This window comes from Pleurodeles waltl, chromosome 5 (assembly GCF_031143425.1).
Source record: "Pleurodeles waltl isolate 20211129_DDA chromosome 5, aPleWal1.hap1.20221129, whole genome shotgun sequence".
NCBI lineage: Eukaryota > Metazoa > Chordata > Amphibia > Caudata > Salamandridae > Pleurodeles > Pleurodeles waltl.
In genome coordinates, this window is record NC_090444.1 from 1172819719 (window position 1) to 1172835178 (window position 15460).

The window sequence follows — 15460 nt, forward strand, 5'->3', positions numbered from 1 at the left end:
CCCTCTGCCAGCCATGAATGTGCAGCCATCACAGAGTGCATGGGCTGCTCAGGAGCCTCCCCCAACCATCACCAGCATGCAGCCATCACAGAGTTCAGGGGCTGCCCAGGAGCCTCCCCAGCCACCACCAGCATGCAGCCATCACAGAGTGAAGGGGCTGCATAGGAGCCTCCCCCAACCACCGCCAGCATGCAGCCATCACAGAGTGCAGGGGCTGCCCTGGAGCCTCCCCCAAACACCACAAGCATGCAGCCATCACCGCCGGCGGATGCCATGTAGTCCACCCTCCGGGGGTTGCAGTATGGGCTGCCCCCTTCAGAACCAGTGGGCAAGACACCCACTTGAGAGACTGTGGCCTTGCACTCCCCAGGACAAAGCAATGGGCATTTTGTCCCCTCCAGAACCAGTGGGCAAGACACCCACTTAAGAGACTGGGGCCTTGCACTCCCCAGGACAAAGCAATGGGAATGTTGCCCCCTCCAGAACCAGTGGGCTTGTTCCCGCATCCTGCTGAGGTGCTCCCCCCTCCCCCTGAGGTGTCTGCCTATTTGCAAACTGATGCCCCCGCAGTGTTCTATCCGAATGTGCTCAGTATTCGAGTTGGGCCTTGGACTGTGCCCTCTGTCCATGTGGGCCCTTTGAACTTTGGACTTGACAGTGTCCCTTTTTTATACAAGTGTACATATCTGTTTCATGGCCAAATCGGATTATTTATTTTGATGTTGAACTGATTACAATCACTTTCGTCATTTCCTGTTGTCCTTGCATTATTCTGCCTCTGTTCGGGGTAAAATTGTTTTTCTTGTGCAGCTGGTTGTGTGTATGGTGTGTGTGTCGGGTGTGTGTTGTGTGTGTGTGTGTCACTCTCTTTTTCCTCCCACCCTCCCTTGTGTGCTAGGCGGCTGTACTCACTGTCGTCATCTTCGTCGGAGTTGGTGTTCCAGGTGGAGCATCACGTAGAAGATCATCGGAAGGACTTGCAGTTCGGGTTGAATGGCTGTGTGGTTCTTTCCTGTGTCTCCAATGGTGAGTCGTTTCAATTCTGAGCTCTGTTTTCGCCAGGCTTTTGTTGGCATTGGTACTGCCCCGGAAAAGGTGCCGGATTGCAGGGTCTTAATATGGTGGGTGGAAATTTGACTTCCACCTGGCTGTTGACGGCTACTGCCGTGGTGGCTATTCTTTCCGCCCTGGTGGTTGGTGTGGTACATTGGCTGTCTATCAGCAATATCACAGCCATGGTCATAATTTAGTGGTACTTACCGCCAGCCTGTTGGTGGTTTTACCGCCACTTTATCACCTACCACCAAGGTTGTAATGAGGGCCTTAATCTCTTTAAATGTTTTGGTCAGCCAATCATTTTCATGCATGTTTATAACTTAGTGTTGTGCACCACATATGTTATATTCATTTTGGGATTGTAATAAACCTTTGAAACTTTATTCAATTTGGAGTTTGATTAAGTGTTCAAATTTGTCATGATGTCTAGAATAGTTTACTGATTTGTGTTGAACGATTCTGAATGCCACACTCCTCACTGATTCCAAAGATCCCGTCGACTTCTAGTCGGTGGGATAAGGCATGGTGTCTCACCAGAGCAATTGTGGTTTCTGAACCTGAGGCGGGAAGAAGACTGCAGCGAGCACCCCAGTAGTTTTGGTAGCAGAGTTACGGTTTTGCCTCATGAGGACGGGCATCAGGATTTACCCACATTGTGAGTTGTTGGTGAAGTGTAGGGATTGATGAAATTCCAGCGTTGTGCATGGTATTTGTTTTGAGAAGGGTTTGTACTTGCAATGCTTTTGGATAAATTGCTGTGAAGTGTAATGTATGAAGTGAGTAGGGAGTTTGGCACTCCAAGTAAATGAGTGGGGAGTTTGCATACCCCAAGTAAGAAAGTGGGGAGGTGGCGTACTCCACGTTAATGTTGCACTTTGTGCTCAAAATAAGACTCCGGAGTATTGCAGAAGTGTATGGGGGCACTTGGTTAATTTATTGTCTGCAGTGAGGTGTTGGTCGATTGAGTGCTGTCGACAATACCAGTAGACTCCTTGAGTGTGTGAGTTGTTGGTTGGCATTAGGTGAATCCTGAGTGCATCAGGAGAATCTGTATCAACCAGAGTGAGATTTGCAGGTCAAATCTTACTTGCGCATGTGCAAAAGTCACAGTCAGACATGGAGCCATTCAGCTTTTAGTGCGTTTGAGTGCCACCCATAGTGAGGAGACAGGATTGTTTTTTGTGCTCACAATATTCACATTTAGGTGTTAATGTGAGAGGTATATGAGACGGCTCTGAGGTGAGTCATAGCTGCCGAGTGATGTGAGTGTGATATAATTTGGTCCACACTGGGATTGGTCGGATGGTGAGAAAAGTTGTACATGGATGGTGGACAAGACAGCGCTGCTATAGATTGTGAATAGCCCATGAAGAGGTCTGTGGGATTGAAAATTAGTTCCTGAACTTGTGGAATTTGTGTTTGTGAATTAAATTTGTGTAAAAATGAAATTTTTCAAAGCTTTAAGGAGTGTGCTGAGAGGAGATGTTTTTATTCCAGTTAGAGAGAGTGAGCCTACTCCACCTGAGGGTACACCAGCATTTGAAGCAATGGAGAAAAGAGGTGTATTGGCATGTCTTTGGGTGAATCAATGATGCAAAATTACTGGGAAGGAGTGCATTTTAGCTTTTCCCTGTTCTGGAACTCTCAATTTAAGAGTATTGGAGAATCTGAAGAGAGTATTGTCTGAGTCGAAACCCCTTGCTATACCTGTACAATTTAAAGCACTTGCTATTTGGGAATTAGTTCTGATGCAGAAAGAGGCTCAGAAATTCAGAAGGAGAATTAGGAAAGCAGAAAAGACATTGCAGAAACTAGATGGGATGAGGAGCAGAGAATGTGGAGAGCAGATACTTTACATTTAGTGAAGTTATTTCTAGCAATTATACGGGAAGGCAATGGAAGTGTTGAATCTAAAGCCAAAGGGAAATATGCAGAAGTTCCAGAACCAGAATTGGGTGAATACAAAAGGGTGGCAGACATCAAAAGTGATTCAGAGGATGAATTTATAACTTAGCTGTTGCAGAATCGTCCACCACCTTATAATGCAGTTGTATCAGTAAATCAGAATGTAGTCCCGGGTTTTGCCACTGATCCAGTTATAAAAGCTAGGTTCAGATAGCTCCAAATGTGCCTATTGCTACTGCAGCACAAGTACCAGTGGTTTATCAGAAAGTTCCAATTGTTAATAGAGTCCAGAATGTCATGGTTCCAGCTATGCTACGGCCAATTCAGAATACAGGAATTACTCAATTTGAGTCAACGCCTAATTTAAAGACATCTGCACAAGTTGTGAACAATGCCTATGTTTCACCCAGTAATGACACCACCGAATGTTGCCCCAAATCAGTCAAATTAGGCTTTTGGTACAGTACTAACTGGCAAGGTAAAGGACTAATGTTCCCACCAAGTCAAACGAATTTGTCAGGAGCAGATGTCTTAACCGTTCCAGGGACAATAGGTCCAGTTGTCCCGTTGTGTGCCTAGGGTAATAACAAGAATGGTTCACAGAGTCCAAATACAGTACCTGAAATTAAATCTCCTTTTGGAACTAATGCAGAAATGGAAAGACTGAGCACTAATGTGTCAGCCATGACTCATAAGAATTATTTTAGTTTTAACCAAACGAGTGATAGGGTAGGTTTTCTGATTGTATAATATGCCCCCATGCTCTACAGGCTGATTTGTACTAGCTCAGAAGCAAGCTACAAGAGCATCCTGTACTCACCCACAGCCCATATCTCAAAGTAATAACAGTAGTTTACAAGGATTATCAGCACAACAATTCACCGAATGGTTAGACAGTCTAAGTGAAGGGTCGGTTTGAAAAATACACCACAGGGAAAAAAGACATTGAATATGGCTAGACTAAAATTGGAATTAAATGAAATGATTGAGGGAACACTTTAATTGGACAGACTGGATTTTTACAATGAAAACGAATTGCTCTTTATGTGTAAGGTCTTTACTCTTCATGCAGGACAGATTTATGAGAAATTAGCTGAATTGCTGGGAAAGTATGAAGTTGTAGTGAATAAATCCAAACAGCTAAATAGAAGTTACAGATTCAAGATATAATGCAAACATGAGATCACCTGGAATGAAAATTCATATTAAAGAATTGATTCAGAGTATTCAAACATGGGGAGCACTGGATAAATGGGAAAGTAGATGGGCAAAGAAAAGAGAACAAAAGAGAAAGCTAACTACATCTTCAAATGATGTACAGCAGACTGAAGGAGATATAAAAATTATGCCAATGAGAGAAATTCCGGGAGGGAATATTGTCCATGTTCCATTGAGCATGAGTGACATGCTGTCATTTACTACTGATTACCCAAAGTTAAGGGAGAAGCCAGTGGAGTGGTACCAGCAAACTGAGAGGTTTGTTAAACTTGCAAAGTGCCTGTGGCAAGATGTAAACAGTTTATTTGAAATTGTGGTTCCAGCAGATTTGTGGGTTGAGTGTAAGCGGAGTGTTGATTAGCCAACGAGTGAGCCGCCAAGGGATGTAGTAACAGGTGTGCCATCTGAAGAGGTGGTGAAAAGTTATTACAAGGTCATTGAATTTTTGAAAACTAGAGTCTCCCCCAAAGATGTTGATTGGCAAAGAATTAAAAGGACAGCTCAGGTGACAATGGAGTCCATTCATGTTTATCATGAGAAATTGTTGCAAGCATTCAAACAATACAGAGGCACAGAGATTATTGAACAGAGAGACATGATTATTTTTGTGTTCAGATTTGTTCAACGTCTGAGGCCTGAAATTAGCAATACGATTCGGAATCATTTGATTTGCTGACGGAGAAAACCAATTAATGAAGTATCGTATTTTGCAAAATACTGAAGTGATGAAATTAAATTGAAGCAGAAAAAAACTAAAGGAGAAGATGGTGGTGATTCAAATCAAATCTGCTAAAAGCAGCATGTATGCAGGCATCACAAGGAATGGTGAACGTAGTAGGAATGCAGGCAGCACAACAGCAGTGAAATATGGTGCCTCAGTTCACAGGTAGAGGTTGTGGAATTTGAGTAGATCCGAATGTTAATGTGGCTGATGTTCAAAACATGAAAAGAATGATTCCTTGTCTTGTGCGCAGTGACATTGGACACTGGAAATGACTGCGTCCCTATAATAATGTAAATAATTTGGTACAAGGTAGTGGTGTTGCGCAGATGGTTGACCGCAGTCAATTTCAAAATCAAAGAGTTCAAAGGCCCCAAAATCAAAACATGAATGTTCCTACTGGAGCAGTACAAATTCAAGTTCCCTAACAAAGAGTACAATTTCCCCAACACCAAATTCAGGCCCCACAGCAAATGCAGATTCCACAAGCTCCGACGGCACAATAGGTAATGGTTCCTCAGGAGAATGTGAACCAAAGAACAAGTGCAAATGTAAATCATTTGATCACACAATATCCATTAATATATTTCAGTGATGATGAAATGAGTGAAGGAGATATGATGAGAGTTCAGAAGAGGAAGAATATGTGTTGGCTGCCTCACTGGAGGTAGATCAGCGTGGTCCTTATGTGAATGTAAGTATCATGGGTCACGAAGTTTCATTTCTGGTTGGCACTGGAGCAACTCGTTCCACTGTCATATCTGCAGAAGTGCCTAATGTGCCCCTTTCTTGAAGAACAGTTAGGTAGTAGGACTAGCAAACCAGCATTTGGTAAACCCCATTAAATAACTCATTCCAGTCAAAATAGGAAAATTTAGGGATTTGCACCGATTCATAGATTGTGATTCAAGTCCTGTGAGTGTGTCAGGAAGAGACTTACTATGCATATTAAAATGCTCCATTACTTTCACTCGTGAAGGGATAGCAAAAGTGATGATGAAACTTCCAGCCAAATTGATGAAATGTATCCTCTTATTTCATTGTTTCTTGTTATGACAGTTAGAGGCCTGCCTGATGAATTACAAGACACAGTAATGTTGAGAGTTTGGGATATCTCCAGAAAATATATTAGACTCATATTAGGTGTTGGACCAGTCAAAGTGACTCTAAAGCCAAATGCAGTCTTCCCCAGAAGAGCACAATATAATATGGCCCCAGAAGTAATTGAAATAATTACTCTAATAATTGCAGACGTTGTTTAGCAGGCAGCTTTAAGAGAAGTGATGGGTAGCCTGTTTAATACTCCTATTATGGGATTGCGAAAGGTAAGTGGGAAATACTCCATAATCCAAGATTTGAGAAAGGTGAGTGAAACTGTGGTATCCTGCTGTCCCGTGGTGCTAAATCCAGCAGGGACTTTATTCCAGATCCCGTGCGAAGCAGAATGTTTTTTTCTGGTATTGATTTGTCTCAAGCGTTCTTCTTGGTGCCATTACATGAAGATATTCAGTTCCTTTTCTCGTTCAGATTCAGTAACCATGTATATATCTGTGGTGCTGAACTCCAAAGGGGTTTTTAGAATATCTATCCATTATGAACTAGATCCTGAAAAGGAATCTAGAGACTTTGAACATGCCATTTCAGTCTGTTTTAGTGCAATACATTGATGATTCGATGGTTGCATCCATTACACATGATGGTTGCAGATAATATATCATAGCATTGTGAAATTGTTTGAACAAAAACGGATATAAGGTGTCCCCCATCAAATTACAGTAATGCCTGAAGGAAGTTAAGTATATGGGTCATCAAGTTAAGAAAGGTGCAAGGAAAGTGTCCAGAGAGAGAGTTGTGGCTATTATGCAGACGAATCACCCAGTTACAAAGAGAGATGTCAGAATGTTTTAGGCATGGTGAGTCACTGTTGCCAGTGGGTCCCCAATTTTTTGGCAATTTTCAAGTCACCGAAGAAGCTAGCACACAAAATAATTACCAACCCAGTTCCAGTGAAAGAAAAATGCATGAAAGCTTTTACTGAGTTGAGAGAGTTTGTGGAGAGCTCCAGCCTTGGGAATGCCTGATTACGCAACAAGTTTTTCACTGATTTGTCATGAGCGTGATGGTTGTGCCCTTTTCCTTTTTGACACAGTTGCATGGAGGAACAACCAGACCTGTGGCATATTTTTCTGCCATACTTGATCCTGTCTCTACAGCTTTGCCCGGTTGTTTAAAAGCCATGGCTTCCACAGGCGTAAGTATCAGTCAATACACTCTTTAACTGTTTATGTACCAAATTCAGTTGAGGTCCTTTCAACCTGAACCAGAACCCAATATTTGACCGGTGCCCGTCTCATCAATCATGAGTTATTGATTCTTAGTTCCTCAAAGGTGACGGTCAAAAGCTTTTCGGTGTTAAATCCAGCTCCATTGTTACCTGTTAATGTTAATTATTCAAATTATGTTAATGAAGTGGAACGTGACTGTCTCGAAGTCACTGAGCTATGCACCAAACCCAGACCTAATATTCAGGATACTCCTTTAGAGGAGAATGATCAAGTTATATTAGTTGGTGGCTCCTGTTTAAGAGACAGTGAAGGTACTCTGAGAGCTGGTTATGCAGTTTGCACCCTCTCGGGGGTAGTCAAAACTTCATGGCTTCGAGGAGTTGTTTCTGCCCAAGTAACTGAATTGGTGGCCCTTACAAGAGCATGCTGGTATCTGAGCAGCTCAAAGTGACAATATTCACAGTTAGTCAATATGGATTTGGTGTTGTCCACGACTTTGGGCAGTTATGGCACCAGCAAGGTTTTATGACCTCTTGGGGACCACCCATTCAAAATGGTGAGAGAATTCACAGTCTATTAAATGCTTTGCAGTTACCTGAGAAGATTGTGGTTAAGAAGTGTACTGCCCATTAGAAATCAAATGATTGGCCTTATTACGACATTGACGGAGGGGTTTCCTCTATCACATTTGTGATGGAGGAAACCCCTCTATTAAGGTCGTAATATGGACCTATGTCTAGTGGGCAATGCCTATGCTGACCAAATTGCCAGGTATTGTGCATTCCATTGAATCACCTTCAATGGATTGTGGGGTGGTGGAATTGACACAGGTGAAACAAATAAAAGTTTCCTAATGTCAACTGTTGATACTGCGGATTAAATTAAAAGACTGTAGAAAGAGGTAACAGAGGAAGAAAACACAGAGGTTGGAGTAGAGCGGGTTGTGTACAGAGGGAGGAAGATGATGTCTGGATTTTAAATGAAGGGAAAGTTTTGTTGCCAGATTGTTCATTGACCTCTATGGCTAGATATTACCATGGTCGTGTTAATCTCAGCAGAGATTCAATGAGTCGACATTCAAACAGACATGGTACAACCCCAGATTTAGGCTAATTTCAGAAGTGGCATGTCACAGATGTGTTACATGTCAACAAATTAATGTAGGAAAATGCACAGTGGTTAATATGAGCCACATAGGCAAATCGGGAGGTCCATTTAACAGAGTGCAGCTTGATTTTATTGAGATGCCTGTTTGTAATGGATTAAAGTATGTGCTGGTTCTTGTGTGCATGTTTTCCCACTGGATAGAAGTCTGTCTAACACATAGGAATGACAGTCCTACTGTAGCTAAGCTGCTGCTCAGGGAACTAATGCCAAGGTGTGTCTTCCCAACTTCTTTGGAATCATGTCTAGGAACTAATTTTAGTAATGAGATCATAAAACTGTTGTGTGCAGCCCTGAACATTGAGCAAACATTGCACTGCAGTTACAGACCAGAGACATCTGGAATGATGGAACAAATTAATGGAACACTGAAAGCTTGAATGGATAAGGTTTGTGATTCTACAACGTTGAAGTGGCCTGATGCATTACCACTTCTCCTGATGAGCATGCGTAGTACCCCTGACAGGAAGACTACTGTCACTGAATGAAATTCTTATGGGGCGTGCAATGAGGTTAGCAGCAGTACCTGCAAATGCACTTGTGAGTATAACAGATTACTTAATGCTAGATTATTGCAAAGGTCTGGCTGATGTGATTTGTTATTTGTCTCATCAGGTTGAAGCAGCAACAGTTCAAACAGCCCAAGAACAGAGCCACAGTCTGAAGGCTGAGGAGTGGGTACATATAAAAAAAATGTGAGGAAGACGTGTCTAGAACCAAGATGGAAAGGACTGTATCAAGTTATCTTGGTGACGAAAAACAACTGTAAAGTGTGCTTGGCTTTCAAACTGGATTCATGAAAGCAACACACGCAAAGTTCCATGTCCTCTTGAAAACACAGAATCTAATCTGATGCCCTAAGAGTGAATGCAGAAGAAGAAGGGGATCAGACTCATCAGGCTGCGAGAACTGAACAAGTAGCTGAAACAGAATGTGTGCAAGATGGTGAAAATGCAAGCATTCCAATTGCAAACAAAGATGTGGGAGAGCAAAGTCAAAGCCAACTGAATCCTGGCAACACAGCAAACGTTGTGAATCCAATTGCCCCCACAATAGCCTGCATCCACACCTGAACTGGTTGCTGATAAACTCCCAGCTATAACAGAAGTGGTTGAAGAGTCGAATCAGAGTGAGGACGAAGTTGGTGCTGTTAGAAGAACAAAAAGGAATAGAGTGCCATGTCGCAAATATTCTTTACCTCAATGGATATATCTTGTCACAAATGAATAAGAGAACAAGTTTATGGCCTTTTGTTTTGACCGTGACAATTCAGTTAAACATTCTGGAACTTAAAATCACATTTTTAACTGAGTTTTGAAATAATCTTCAGAATTGATAAAAAAAGACGTCACACACCGGAAGTGACAATAAGTGATCATCAGGTTGTGTTTTTTAATTAAAAACAAACATTTGAACTATTTATGAGTATTATAGTTGAAAATTGATGAACTTTCTTGAAGATCTAAAATTGTTGTAAATAAGTGCACAAAGACTCTGATGAGTCGCCTTGGATTTAATGTTTTCTTCACTTTTTGCTTTTAAATTGTTGCTTTCCTTTTTCTTTTTCTTCTCTGGTTCTACAGAAGCCATGAACCCAAGACAGGGTAAACGTAGTATATGTAAATATATGTGCATTGGTTTAGTTATAGTATGTATGACTGTGTGCATTTTATTGATTGCGGGAATGAGTGTTTCAGTGCATGGAGATACGCTAAACATAGTAACTCCAGTACATGGGATAACTTCTAAGCAGTATAAGTTTTATTGCTTAATTTAGATGACACAGTGAGAGATTTGTTTATCATAGTTTGCTGTAGAAGTATGTGGACACAATGAATATGCGTGACTGTTACGTGTGTAAACAAATTCCTTTGTCCGTACAAGAAGCTTATTTATTAACATATTTGTGCAATCAAGAGTACATTCAGCATTTATATTCTAACTTTGATTTAGTTTTCTCTTTTGTTCCCATTAATCAGCATTTAAACAGCATTGCAAAGGCTAAGAACATAGATATAATAGATGAGTTATTTGAACCTACACTAACTTATGTCACAGCATATGCACACCAACATAATTTAACATGTCTTCTCACACAGGTAGAGAAAGAGTTAATTAATCAAGTTGATGACAGAAGAAAAGCAATGAAGGAAAATATAGATGAGGGCATAGTTTCCAGAAAGAAATCAGTTCACAACACACCTGATACACAAGGATGCTTAGCTTTAGAATGACAATATGTAGAGAAGCTTTATATATGTAGGCCACAATCCAAAACTGATAATAAGTTTGTAGGAACGAGTGAATGCAGACATGAGTTTTTGTTTAAGAATGGATGGGATTTTATGCTAAATGGACAAGACCCCACTGTGCCTGGTGTAGATTATATTTGTGGGATGAATGCTTACTACAAGTTATCAAAAGGTTGGTATGGCACATGCTATTTAGGAGTAGTATTTCTGAAAATCTGCCAAGTAAACAACATTGACAAACCACAAGGGTTTGAGAGAAAATGAGGTTTAAAAGAGCAGTTCAGAGAATACTGGAGATATTTTTGGAGCTTTTATTCCATCAGGAGGTGTGATATTGAATGACATAAAAATAAGAAAGTTATCAACAATTGAAGATAAGATGACAACTGATTTTCAGGTGCCATGCTCCTAATGGACACAAAACTGGTTGCAGTAAGATCAATGGTTTTGCAGAATTGTCTTGCGTTAGACATCCTTTTAGCAAAAGAAGGCGGAATCTGATGAGTTTTAAAGATGCAACATTGCTGTACATACATACCGAACAACAGCAAAGATATAAGGTAATACCGTTCTAAACTGACAAATCTGAAAAATGATTTGAATGACCTGAAACAGACAAATATTTGGGAAACAATAGGTGAGGGACTCCTAAAGGTAGGATCTTGGGCTGGAGATTTGGGAAATGGGTGTGTCAGAATAATCCTGAAATCTTTATTAATTGTGACAGTGTGCATAATTTGTGCACTTGGATTTTACAAGACTTACAATTTCTGGAAGAGACAAAGAGTACACAATAGACAGAGGAGGGAAGATTTTGAAATGAAAAATATGAGAAATAGATATTACCAGACCATGAACAGAATTGACAATTATCGCAGACCTAGACCTCTGCGTTATCAGATTACAAGCTTTTGATTTGTCTCATTGTAAATGAGAATGTTATTTTGTGACAATATAAATTGGCGTCAGAAGAGGGACTGATAGAGATAAAATTTTACTAATACTAGTGGCATAGAATCATGGAAGGTAGCATATGGAAACTTACAGACTTTAATTTAAAAGCCGAACAGAGAAATTAACATGGAAATATAAAATGTGCATTTTTTGAATTATGGTGGATAATGTGGCCTCCATTCGTATTCGACATCGCGTTTTAAGACGAAGGATATTGTGCATTTATATTTGAGTGAATTACTGATGAATTAATATTGAAAGTATTGTTTCAGAGAAACAGTAAAAATTAAGACCCTCATTGGCGGTAAATCTCACTTACCGCCACGCTGACTGCCGCCAACATACTGCCGCAGCGGATATCCGTTCATCATATTATGACACACGCACACCAATCTGTCACTTTTTAGCCACACAAACAAGTCTGCCACACCGAAGGTCAGTAATAAACTGGTGGTATCAAAACCCACACCGTTATGCCATCAGAACAACACCCATCACATAATGACCCATGAATCACCACGGCAGACATTCAACCGCGGTAAGCCATTGGCGGTACATACCACAGCGCTCAAAATACACACACACATACAAAACAACACCACATTGGACAATTTAAATAACACATACCTGACACCCATACACACACCACACCCACACATCCACACCACTATAAAACACACACCCACATTACCCACAACCCTTTATGCATACAAATGATAGCCATCAGAGAGAGACAGCATGAGCACTCCCACAACCAGAGCCACATACCACTCACACCTATACACCTATACACCACTCACGCACCCCACATCACACACCCCAACACATTACCATAAACACCCTCACCAACACACCTTACACAACAACCATGGTACCACAAAGACACCCCCCATTCTCAGAGTAGGAGCTAAGGGTCATGGTGGAGGAAATCATCAGGGTAGAACCACAGCTATCTGGAGCACAGGTGCAGCAGATATCCATTACTAGGAAGATGGAGCCACGCAGTGGGACAGAAGCCAAGAACCAGGGATGACATCAGGAAGTGGTGGAACAGCATACGGGAAAGGTACGTTCCATTGCAGAAAGCCACCAACTCATGCATCCTGAGGGCCTGGCCGGAGTAGCAGGTGGAGTGTACTCTGGTAAGTCAAACCTTTACTACTATCACCCCCCTACCTGCATGCCATCACATACCCCCACCCACACCCTCACTCTCATCACTCCACCACCTCGCACACACCCCACCATCACATCTCACTCATCCCAATGCCAAGCCCTGCATGCCATACCAATGCATGGACACCACTCACAGACCTGCATGGACACCTATCACTAAACCATGCACACTAGAGAGAATCAGCTAGCCCACCAAATACCAACGTACACAAGTCAAAGCTCCCAAGGCAAATACAACCAAACAGGGCAACCCACTGATATGTCCCACAATAACAAACAATAACACTGCATTTACATCCCCACAGGCACCCCAGCCAAGGTCAGCGGCGAAGAGGTGCCAGCACTATCCAGTCCCCGCTCAGAAGAGGCCCACAGTGATGACAGCAACTCTGGTCGCCTGGATCTGGATGACCAACCTGGCCCATCAGGGACCTCTGGACAGTCGGTTACCCAGACACAGTCACACACCACCACAGAGCCTCCACCCTCAGGAAACACTATCACAGCACCCACCCAGTATACCCATACCTCTGTCCCCAGGACACGTCAATCAGCAGTGTGCCCACCACTACAGGGACCCCAGGCTACACCTCACACCCAAGACAAACAAGAACCTGGGGTCAGTGGCAGTGGGCACACGGTTCAGGGGACAGAGGCACAGGACAACAAGGACACTGGGAGGACTGCTGTGCGCCAGGGGAGGGCAGGCCCAGGGAACGGACTCTCCAGGAGACACTCACTGAGATCCTGGGAGCATACCAACATTCCCAGGATACGCTGGGCCAGATCCTGGCCAACGTGCAGGACAACAGGCGGCTGCAGGAGGGACAGTACCAGGGGATCAGGGAGGACCTGCAGGCCATTATCCCCACCTTGGTCTCCATTGCAGGGGTGCTGGCAGACATGGCCAACTTCATGAGGGAGGCAGTCTTACAACAGCGGGCCCCTGCCACTAACCAGACATCTGAACTGCCTTCCATCTCCTCTGCCACTAGTGGAAAGGAGGCCTGCCACAGGACCAACAGGCCACCGGCACCCCTCCCCCTGCAGAAGGAGAACCACCCCGCAAACGTTCCCTGCGATCCAGGCAGAAGCCAGAGACTATTGCCAAGACTCTCCTGATTGTCACCCTTGTGTCTCACTCAGTCACCCTGTCCACCTTCAACTGTCATTGCTCCCCTTCCTATGTCCCCTTGGACAATGCACCTGTGCTACCCATAGACTGGACTTTCCTCCATCATCACCCCAGCCATTGACCCTCTACTTCTTAGCACTTAAATAAACACACTTAAAAAAAATACAAGTATGGAGTATGTTAAACTTCTTTTAGTATGTATTGGTTTACCCAGGTGGTTCAAACATTGCAATTCAACTGAACAGTAATGTTCAAATAGGAAATACCTGTAGTTGGCTGCAGTGATCACACCAGGAGCGATAGTGGGGCACCAACATCTGCAAAATGAGTTGCCAAAGGGTACAGTGAGTGGGTATAGAAGTGGGAAATAACAGCATGCCAGTGACAAAGTTAAACCATAAATTGAAAATGAAATATGAAGTAACACTGTCTTACCTGTGTGTCATTGGAAGAATTGTTGAATCACTGCAGTTCTGTTTTCCTCATCCTCATCCTCTGCCTCCTCATCCTCACTGTCCACAGGGTCCACTGCTGCCACACGGCCATCTCCAGCCTCTGCCTCCTGCAGAAAAGGCATATGGCGTCTCAGGGCCAGGTTGTGCAACATGCAGTTTGCCACGATTATCTGGCAAACCTTCTTGGGTGAGTAGCACATGGATCCACCTGTTAGATGGAGGCAACAATACCTGGCCTTCAGGAGGCCAAAGGTACATTTGGTAATCCTTCTTGTTCGCCCATGTGCCTCATTATAACATTCTTCTGCCCTTGTCCTGGGATTGCTCAAAGGAGTCAGTAGCCATGATAGGTTTGTGTAACCAGAGTCACCTGCAAATATCGAGGGACAACATTTAGCCACACACTATCCCATATGGCTCACCATACCCATAATCCAACATCTACTGGGTGGGAACCAGGGTTCACCTACAGGGAGTGCAGAATTATTAGGCAAGTTGTATTTTTGAGGATTAATTTTATTATTGAACAACAACCATGTTCTCAATGAACCCAAAAAACTCATTAATATCAAAGCTGAATATTTTTGGAAGTAGTTTTTAGTTTGTTTTTAGTTTTAGCTATGTTAGGGGGATATCTGTGTGTGCAGGTGACTATTACTGTGGATAATTATTAGGCAACTTAACAAAAAAAAATATATACCCATTTCAATTATTAATTATTACCAGTGAAACCAATATAACATCTCAACATTCACAAATATACATTTCTGACATTCAAAAACAAAACAAAAACAAATCAGTGACCAATATAGCCACCTTTCTTTGCAAGGACACTCAAAAGCCTGCCATCCATGGATTCTGTCAGTGTTTTGATCTGTTCACCATCAACATTGCGTGCAGCAGCAACCACAGCCTCCCAGACACTGTTCAGAGAGGTGTACTGTTTTCCCTCCTTGTAAATCTCACATTTGATGATGGACCACAGGTTCTCAATGGGGTTCAGATCAGGTGAACAAGGAGGCCATGTCATTAGATTTCCTTCTTTTATACCCTTTCTTGCCAGCCACGCTGTGGAGTACTTGGACGCGTGTGATGGAGCATTGTCCTGCATGAAAGTCATGTTTTTCTTGAAGGATGCA